The sequence below is a fragment of the Cynara cardunculus genome, unplaced genomic scaffold, assembly GCF_001531365.2.
Source record: "Cynara cardunculus var. scolymus isolate 2C unplaced genomic scaffold, CcrdV1 Un_Scaffold_5655, whole genome shotgun sequence".
NCBI classification, from domain to species: Eukaryota; Viridiplantae; Streptophyta; class Magnoliopsida; order Asterales; family Asteraceae; genus Cynara; species Cynara cardunculus.
This window is the reverse complement of record NW_020202517.1, coordinates 21,956-32,260: the sequence shown is the minus strand read 5'-3', so window position 1 is coordinate 32,260 and position 10,305 is coordinate 21,956. Positions and strand designations below refer to the sequence as shown.

Genomic DNA, 10,305 nt, shown 5'->3' with positions numbered 1-10,305 from the left:
TGCTTGATGCTTGTTCATGGTGATGGTATTTTTAGGCTATCGGATTTCTTTGAATGTATTTATGTTAGATTTTTAATGTTTTAGATAGAAAACAATCTGATGAAACTTAAATACAAAAGACAACTAGGAATAAGTTTATAATAAGCTACTAGCAAATTCGTCAAATTGATAATTGTATTCGCCTATCCGTTTTGTTATGTTGATGTTTTCTTGGCTGCATTGTCTAATAATATTCAAAGTAATTTTTAGAGCAAGTTGTGATAAGGTTATTCAACTTTTATCACTCAGCCTCTTGTAAAAAATGGCAGTTCAAAACTGTACTACATGTCTACATCTGAATTACAAAACTTAGATCATCAGCTAGGCTTTGCAAGGTCTTCCGGCTAAAGACTCACATTGATGTCATTTGAGAAACAAAGGGGAAAAAGGCAGTTCTGACGAATTATTCATTGGTGTCTATTGGAATGCGGGAACTTCTCTTTTCTTGGACGTCCTTTTTCTCCTACTAAGAAATAGTAACTCTCTTGACTCTTAATCTGTAATTCAATTTTGGTTTTTTGGGGTAATCGAAAACATGAATTTTAGAACCATTTGTATGTCAGCACCAACTCATCCTCTTTGTGTTTGATACCCCTTCAGTTAATGGCTTTTCCTGCTTGCTTCTGATGCAAAATTCACCTCTTCTTGTTACTCTGACGTCCACATCATGCACAATCTACTCTTAATGCTAATGTAGCACATATAGACACATCTTCCACCTATCTTTCTCATGTTAATCATCTTGGATCATTAATTTGGGTGCCTTTAACATATATTGGAATGTGAATCTTTTGTCTTGTGCTATCTCTTTTTACCCACCCACATGTGAGATTATCCAGGTGGTTCTTATTTAATTGTTGGTCCCTGCTCTCCTACYATTGCACATAATTTAGCTTTTGCTGTTTGTTTTATACGTCTCAATATTTCCTAAGTCTTATCCTTGAAATACTTACAGATATTAATCTTTTATTATTTTTTCTTCTTGTGTATAAATCCTGCAAATCCGCTTAAAGGGACATTTTATTTTTTTTGTAAATTTTTCTATTGTTCCTGAACTATTGCATGTCTTTGGTTCTTCATTTCTTTCTCGAATTTAAACATGTTTTCATATTGCTTTACCATTTAACAGACAATAGAGAGCAGCCCTTGGGAAAACAGTGAAAGCGAGGCTATTAACTTTTCACAGTTGGTATGTTTCTGAACCTCATGTTAGACTTGTTTCCCGTGTTATTGCTATCAACAAGGGGCTTGTAATTAATTGCAAAGTTCTTCAGCTGAATTTATTTTTATTTGTTTACTAGACGATCTGGTAAATTTGGCTCCATACCACCTCTTTTACGCATCCATTGATGCAGAAAAATGTCTCCTGTTTTGGTTTAAATTCTTCTATTTCACTTTGAATTGCAGAAACCTCTTAGATATGGCAGGTTCTGAGAGCTCCAAGGCTGAAACCACTGGTGTTTGTCAAAAAGAAGGGTCCTACATTAATAAAATTCTGCTCACTCTTGAACTGTGAGTCATCAATCATTGCCATTATTTTATCAGTGTAATATTACTCTACAAATGTTCACTTGTAGTCGTGCTACTATTTGTTATTTAACTCATCCATCTGCAGCAAATTCTTTAATGTTTCTATGATGAAAAAGAGAAACATGTGCCACCCTGACTAGCTTATACCTTTTTAATAATAACGTCGTACTTCTACCAAGGGACTTTGATCACTATATTAGAAGTCCTCGTTGCAACAATTTCCTAGAAATAGGTGTCACCATGACTACCTTTTGATTTATTTGTTGTAATTGATCTTGTCTGGCCTATTCCGTAGCATTAAAGCTGAGGTTGTTGTTCTTGTTGGAGATTGATTGTTTCACCAGCTTAATCATTTAAATGAGGTGGTGACTAAACATGCACGACGTAAAGCTCTTCACAAATTACAGAACTCTAGATAAAGATCGAAAAACACCAACACCCAACTAACATTACCTTTTTTAGAGTATATTGGGCCTTAAGGATCATGATGTTATTTTGTTTTTGCTTTATATAGATTTTATATTCTATTAATTGGAGCTTTTTTTTACTAACTTGGAGCTATCATAGGTCATATCGGAATTAACAGATGGGAGAGAAATTCCCACATACCATATAAGGAGTCAAAATTGACCATGATTCTTCAATATTTCTTAAGTGGTCATAGAAGAGTATTCGTAAGTCTTATACCTGAGTTTCAATTTATCTAAAAAGCATGTCCCGTCGTCTGACCATAAAATTCATTGAGAAAGTATTATTTGCCCTTCTATTGGTGGTATGAAGGTATTCTATTATTCATCCAGTTCTTTTGTATTTGTTTGATGCGTAAACCTAGAAGATGGTCAAGTCAAGCTACAGTCAAGACCGGAGGAAGAAGAAGAAGTTAAAGCTGCTTTGTTAAGCCAAATACAGAGATTGACAAAGAGGACATTCCTTTGGGGAAGAAGAGGTCAGGTTGCATTAACTGTTGTTTTCCTCTTGTTTCTTTGAGTTTGTGATATTGCATTTAGTTGTATATGCAAATATTCTAATATAATTCTTTATATTTGTTTCAAGCATATATCTGTAATTGTATACTAAGGGGCCATTTACTAAACACTTACCGGTAAGTGCTTACTGGATAAATTTCTTCATTGGATGAACATAAGAAGGGCCAAGAATCTTACTGGATAAGAGCGATGAGAAGGATGAAGAGTCTTACCTGTTAAATGAGGATGACTACTCTTACCCAGTAAATTGTTGCATTCGATATGTTTTGATATACTAAAATCTTACGCATCAAAATTAATCATAGTGTTGACTTCTATCGGTGACCGCTTACCGGGTAAGAATTGGGTGGACGACCCTAAGTTTATTATTCATCTGGTTGAACCGACATCATATTTGGAGGTATTTATCCTTGATGCGTTTGAGTACTAAACTGAGATTAAATTGATCAACTTGTGACTGGCAGGGGATTTTGTTTCTCAAGTAAATTGTGATGAGAAGGATATTGAAATCTGAAGACGATTTTGCTATGCTATATGGATGGAGTTGTACATGATACAACGAATTCAAGATGTGGTAGAGAGATAAGGATACAAAAGCATAACACATCATCAAGTAGTTCTCTAATACCAACAAATCGTTGTGCCAAACTGCAGGTTGAAGTTGCGGTCTCAGGCTGATTAATACCACTTAGATGTTTCTTGTAATTTACTCTCTGATTATTTAAGGGTCAATTTGATACACTAGATAAGATGGATATTTGCTATTAATGTTTGTGCATGATAAAATAACAATATTGTTATTATTGGGTCATTTATCTTATATGGCAAAAAGTGAGTGTTGTACCGATTAAGAGCAATGATAAGGATGGACTCTTACCCGTCAAGCATTTACTAATTAAATTGTTGTGTTCAATACTGACTTGATGGATTACAACCTTACTTGATAAAGTAAGTTCGAGTGTTGTTTTTTAGAGGTAAATATTTTGGTAAATGACCCTTACATGTGTTGGTTATTTCCAGATCTTAGTACTGTTGTTGGCTTTGAACTGAAAACCTAAAGTATTGTTGATGGATTTAATGATGTTTGTAGGTGTTATATATATGAAACCCAAGACATTTTTGTGGTTTATGAAATGTTTCCATATACATATGTATATTTGACAGTCATGGAATAAGTGTTTGATTAAATCATATCACTAATTTTTGTTGGGTGTTGTGTTGAATTAAGTCTCTTTTTGTATTGGATTTTGAAAGATGTGTTAGGGTGTCCAGTTAACTCTCATTTAAAACATATTCCTCATTTTGTTTAATGATGATGTTGACACATTCTTTTTGTAAAACTAGGTCTTGTGTGATCTTGTAATTGTTAATCATGTTGCATAAAAATTCATTTAGGATTAGGAATGACCCAAAAAAATATTTAAAATATTATACCTTCAATGCTTGTAACTTATTTTGGATATATTGCCTTAGAAATGATTGTTGATAAGATTTATTGTTCAACAAGATGATGGTCATTTTGAATCTTATTCCTTACACATATAATTAAAATTATAAAGGTGTTTGTTATTATACACGATTCACATAAAAGATTTGTTTTTACAGATGATTGCAGAAGCTACTAATACTAGCATTTCACATGGATGGTTATTTAAATCTAACGTAGGTACAAATGTTATAGGCTTATGATATTGTGAAAGAATTTGATATTTTAAAATTGAATAAATCTTAATAAACTTATTAAATCCCGCCGCATTGCGCGGGTACACAACTAGTGAAATTAAATGCATTGACTATTTGTTCGTATGCATCTAAATTATAATTGATCAAGTTTTAGGGGTTGTTTGTTTACCTCTTAATAGTTTCATTAAGGAGCAATATTTGAATTGTTAAGAGGTAAACCTTGTTTGACAAAAAAAAGTCTCGCGGAGGTGGGTGCTTGGTTTCGATCTTATTTTTTTATTTGATTCCGAGCGCTTTCACTTTATTTTTTTAACGGTGCAAATCCGCCTTTTAATAGTTCTAAAACCCTCTGAATGATTTTGTATTATGGGTCTCCATTTAATTTCGTTGTAAATAATTATCAAACAATTATATTTCATTTTGTACTATATCATGAGAGTCTCTTAATCATTTTGCATTAAATCATTTAACAACTACTAAACAGCCCCTTAAGCAAAATCTGATTCTTAACCTGCTCCAAAGGAGCGTGAAAAAGAGTTATTATAAAACAACTAGTTATTAGAATGAATAAAAATAGCGTATTATCAATAACGGATTGTTTGTTTATCTCTTAATAGTTTCATTAAGAGGCAACATATGAATAGTTAATAGGTCAATCTTGTTTGATAATTTTTTTTTTTTTCTTAATGGTTCTAAAACCCTATGAACGATATTATATCATAGGTCTTCCTTAATCATTCAGCATCATAATTTCATCGTAAACAATTATCAAATATTATATTTCATTTTACACTATATAATGAGAGTCTCTTAATTATTCTGATCACTTAATCATTTTATACCAAATCATTTAACAACTGTCAAACAACCCTTAACTTTTAATATATGGCAATTATCTAAAACTAGTGTGTTTTAATTTGTAATGATGGTTTTGAAAATGCATTCCAAAATCCAAACCAAAAACTCAGTTTGACACTAGAGAATATGGATTAGTGATGGCCAAAAACCGGTTTCGGGTCGGGTCGGTTTCAAGATTTCTCATAACCGGCTATAATCGGTCTTGTTCGAAAAAGTCGAGCCCGGTCAAGCTTTATTGTAACCAGTTATGGGCCGCCGGTCCCGGTCATTAAAAAATGATTTTTTATTTAATTTTTTTAATGATATATATTTTTAATACATACTAAATTTTGTAATTGGGTCACTTAAATACACACTTTAAAAATGTGTTTTATTATAATTAAAATTATATTGTCTTACAAAATATAGCGAGAAACCGATAATTGTGAACGTTTTTTTGCGTTTTTTACGAATCGAGAACTTGGTATGTAAATCCCTCAACCAATGCACTTATATATAGTGTTTATAAAATAAAAAATATAAAAAAAGAGTCTAAAAAACGGCTAGTTTTTTTAAAAATAACAACTACATTTTTTTAAAAAATAACTACATTTTTTAAAAATCGGGTCGGGCCATAACTGGTCCCGTGAAACACCCTCCATAACCGGCCCCAGATTTCGGTCTTATAACCGGTCCTTACCAGTCCTAGGCCAGGCCGGTCCGGTTCGGCCATCACTACTAGAGATGAATAAATTGGGCTTGGTCCGGTTCGAGACTGGTCATGATCCGATGGTTAGGGATTAGTTATGTTCTTTGCGAAAATTTGATGCCTAGGACCGCTTACTTGATTGGGATCGAGATTGGTTATATATAAGTCCGGTTTTAAAAAAGTTATATTATATAACAAGTGTTTCAAGATTTTAGATTTTCAAAAAAATTACCAAAAACTTCAAGTTTTTTTTTAAGTTTTTGAAGTTTTCAAGCGTTTTAGAAACGGGGAAGGATGAGCATAGGCATGACTGTACGAAAGTCGGGATTTTTATTCACAGTGGCGGATCCAGAAACTTTTATAGTCGGGGGCACATTTAGGGGTGTAGAAAAAAAAATTCAAAACCAAATAATTCATCCGGATGAAAACGGTTTTGAGTTTTCCTTTTCGGCTTAAACGGTTCAGTTAACTGAATAAAGATAACTTATTCAGGTCGATTTTTTTTACTTTTTACTAATTCATCGAGGTGTATAATTTTTATATTTTATATTTCGAACGAAAATATTAGTGTGTGCTGCAAATGGACCAATTAACAATCAAGATATTAAGTTGGGGGCCCTTGTCTTGTTATTGTTGGGGGCCTTGCCTTGTTCTTGTTGGACGCACAATAGGAAAATTTACTAAACAAATCTTTTTATAGTCTTTTTTTTTTTAAATTGGTGGGTTTGTTGGGGGCCTAGGACCCCTACCAACATAAACTAAATCCACCCCTGGTTATTCACATCACTGTATCTAAAACAGTGTTTCCCTATCTTGCTTTCAATACTGAATTTAAAAAATCCTAATTATAGAACATGTACAGCATTCTTGTGTAGAAAAATATTTAAAGTGTATTTAAATGATGTAATTAAAGATTTTAAAGTGTATTTCAATATGACGTTCAAAGAGGAGGAAACTTTCAAACAGTATTTTTATATGTGTTCAAATTTGATTTCGGGAAGAAAGAAATATAGGACTAATCTGGGTCAGGGACCGAGCTGTATACGTGATAACAGGTCATGTATTTTTGGTCCGGACTGAATTTTTGGCTCTCTTTATTTGACATCAAAAAAAATCCACTGTCCGGGGATTTAAGTTTGTAACAGTGTCCACAACAAATTCAAGAAAAAAAAAATCAAGGTCTCAAACCAAGTCTTCGAACTGATTAGGTCATTTTCGACTGATGCGTTAAAATGTCATAATATAGTCATAAATCATTAGTAACCGATGAGCTAAAGTCTTAAAAACTAAAATAATTACGTTAGAATGTTTATTGATGGGTAAAAAACAATTGGTCAAATTGCATGAAAAAGTAATGTACTTTAACTTGATTCCTATTTTGGATAACGCACTTTTAAAACTTTCATTTTGGTACCTAAGATGTAAAGTTTAAACATTTAAGTAACTAGGTAACCGGTTGAAGCATTAACTGGTTATTATGTTGATGCTTCAGCAAATAATACCGAGTTAGATACCACATTACTCGCCGCATCAGCATGGTAACCAGTTAATGTTTCAATCGGTTATCCGGGTATTTAAATATTTAAAACTTTACATCTTAGGTATCAAAATGAATGTTTTGAAATTACGTTAAGTTAAAGTACGTTACTTTTGTTGAGTTACGGGATCTCAAGCACATCGGAAAATAAAACCGTAACCCTCCAATGACTCATACAAACCGGAACAAATCGGGTGTTTTGAAATTACACCTCGCAGTTAGCGAAACTTTGAATCACAACAACTCTAAAGGACTTTCACTACTAGTTTGTTGTTGTGATTCAAAGTTTCGCTAACTGCGAGGTGTAATTTCGAAACACCCGATTTGTTCCGGTTCGTATGGGTCCTTGGAGGGTTACGGTTTTATTTTCCGCTGTGCTTGAGATCCCGTAACTCAACAGTGGTATCAGAGCTTCTTACGAACCTCTAGGTAAGTTTTTGTGACATACATGCTATATTAAAAACTGTTTTTGCTGCTGTTTGTTTTTGTTTCGTAAATGTTTTGGTTTTTTCGTCCCATAAATGTCTAGAATCTCAAAAACCTTTAAACATGAAAACCCTAGATCTTTCGACAAAAACTGGTGTTACACTAGGTTTAACTCTGCGTACTTTAACTAGGATGTGATCTAGCTATAAAATTCGACACAATTTGATGCCATAACGTGCTCGTGTTAAAAACAAAAATGACGAAATACGAGAAAACTGATGACTGAAAGCGTGAACGAATTTTCCAATCAACAATTTCTTATTCTTGTTGCAAATAAATTATACTTATTAAAAAACGACATTTAATCATTAAAATTTCCAAAAATGAGACAGCATGCAAACGTTCTCTGTGTTATGCCTACAAAAAAGTCGAGGATTATGACCTCAAAAGCGTCAACCGCTTTTCTTTATTCCAAAAAAAAGATCACCCAACTTTTATTTTGATCTACAAGTTTCATATATACCAAAATCTCTTATATAAAAAGGTCTCTTATTGGTTCTTAAAAAGTACACACACACACACACACACACATATATACAAAAATCGTATCACACTGATTCTTTTTTTTATTAATCTGAATATCTAACCCGCTATGTGAATCGACTAAACCCATGGCGACCACACGTTTCACGGGTATCTCAGAGTCACCGTATTTGAACCTCCATGGCCACAAGAGGGTTTTTATTTCTCCTTGGTACCTTCAAACACTTTTGACCTTTGAAGTCCAAGTTCAAACCAATCGAATACCACACTTTATGATTATGTTTCTTTAACACTATCGGGTTAGGACTAGGGGAGAGTTTATTAAAGAAAACATCAAGAGGAACCCCTCGAATCTTGGCCTTTTTGGGTCCATGTGTGGTGAGAGGTGGCTATGGACCATGGGTGAAGTGGGTCCAAGCCAGGGGACAAAAGAAAAGGTTGGAAGAGTGTAAAGGGTGAATGATGATGTGGGTGTGGTGTGGTATGCATTTTGTTTTCAAAATGATGGGCGTTTGCTTGCCGGTTAAACATTCCATTTCATAAAGGGAATAAGAATCCTAACCACACTATCATCCACCACCGCCGTCTACCGCCGTCTACCGCCATCGTTTACTCAATTTCTGACGTTTTTTCTTTTATTTGTAACTCAAAAAAACCCGAAACGTAAAAATAATTATTTTTTATTTTTTGGTTAAAATGAACAAAACAATGTGATGACTCGGGTTTTGGGTGTTGGTTTATTACGTTATTATATTATAAGCGTTTATAAACGTGTTATTGTCTTTCTTGTTTCTAAATCTTTTTTTTATTAACCTGGATATCCAACCCGCTATGCAGCCGACTAATCCCAGGGCGACCACTTGCTTTGCAGATAGCCCGGAGTTGCCGCATTTGAACCTCCGTGGCCACAAGGAGATTTTTATTCCTCATTGGATTTGAATTTGGGACCTCCTGTTACTTTTGACATTTGGAGTCAAGCTCATACCAATCAGACACCACCGTTGTTTCTAAATCTTTGACATGACAAGTGATGGTATTTCGGTGTACATATAAATATTGAGAAATAAATTATTGCATACAAAAGTTAGCTCAACTGACAATAAGACATGAGTCTTTAGGGATTTGTCATCGATTTGAGTCCTGCAAGGCCATTGGGGATTTTCCTGACTGTTAATAAGAGCCCCTTAGATTAGCTGAGGTGCGTGCAACTTGGCCCAAATACCCAAAGTTAACAAAAAAATGATATTTAGATCATGTTTGACAACCATAAATTAAGTTATTCTTTAAGTTTATTGGAAAAAAATTTATGGGCCGTTTACTAAAAGCTTACCCGATAAGTGCTTACCGAACAATTTTTCTCACCGGATAAACATGACAAGGACCAAGAATATTACCTGGTAAGACCGATGATTACGATAGAGAGTCTTACCCGGTAAGTGAGAATGACGACTCTTACTCAGGTAAGCGCTTACCAGGTAAATTATTGCATATGATACCGTTTTGATGTACTACAATCTTATCCAATAAAAATAAATTATAATGTTGATTTCTACTGATAAGCACTTACTGAATAAACATTTGGGTAAACGACCCTTTACTTTTTATAAGCCAAAAAATTAACTTATAAATTGGTTTTTAAAAAATTGGTTCAAATAGTTTCTTAATTTCTTTTTGAATTATTTTTCTTATATTTACTTTTATGGTATTTACATTATTATTTAGTTTATGAGATGGTAACAAGATAACAACTAATTTGCCAACCATGGCCTTAGGGTATGTTTAGTAAAAGTTTACCGGATAAACGTTTATCAGGTCATTTTACCTTATCAGATGAATATGGTAATAATCAATAATATTTCCCGGTAAAAACAACGATAAAGATTGAGAGTTTTACCGGGTAAGTGAGATAGACGATTTTTACCCGATAAATGTTACCAGGTAAATTGTGACATACGATACTGTTTTTATATAGATAAATCTAACCCAGTGAAATAAGTTGAAGCCTTTTAGTTTTA

General features: G+C 33.5%; 1 long non-coding RNA gene across 1 annotated transcript; it reads left to right on the top strand.

Moving 5' to 3' along the window:
• Positions 1-1,148: 1,148 nt before the first annotated feature.
• LOC112504456 lies at positions 1,149-2,770 on the top strand. The gene is made up of 3 exons (XR_003068210.1): positions 1,149-1,228; positions 1,447-1,551; positions 2,405-2,770. It is a non-coding gene; the product is annotated as an uncharacterized LOC112504456 (long non-coding RNA).
• The last annotated feature ends 7,535 nt before the right edge of the window (positions 2,771-10,305 follow it).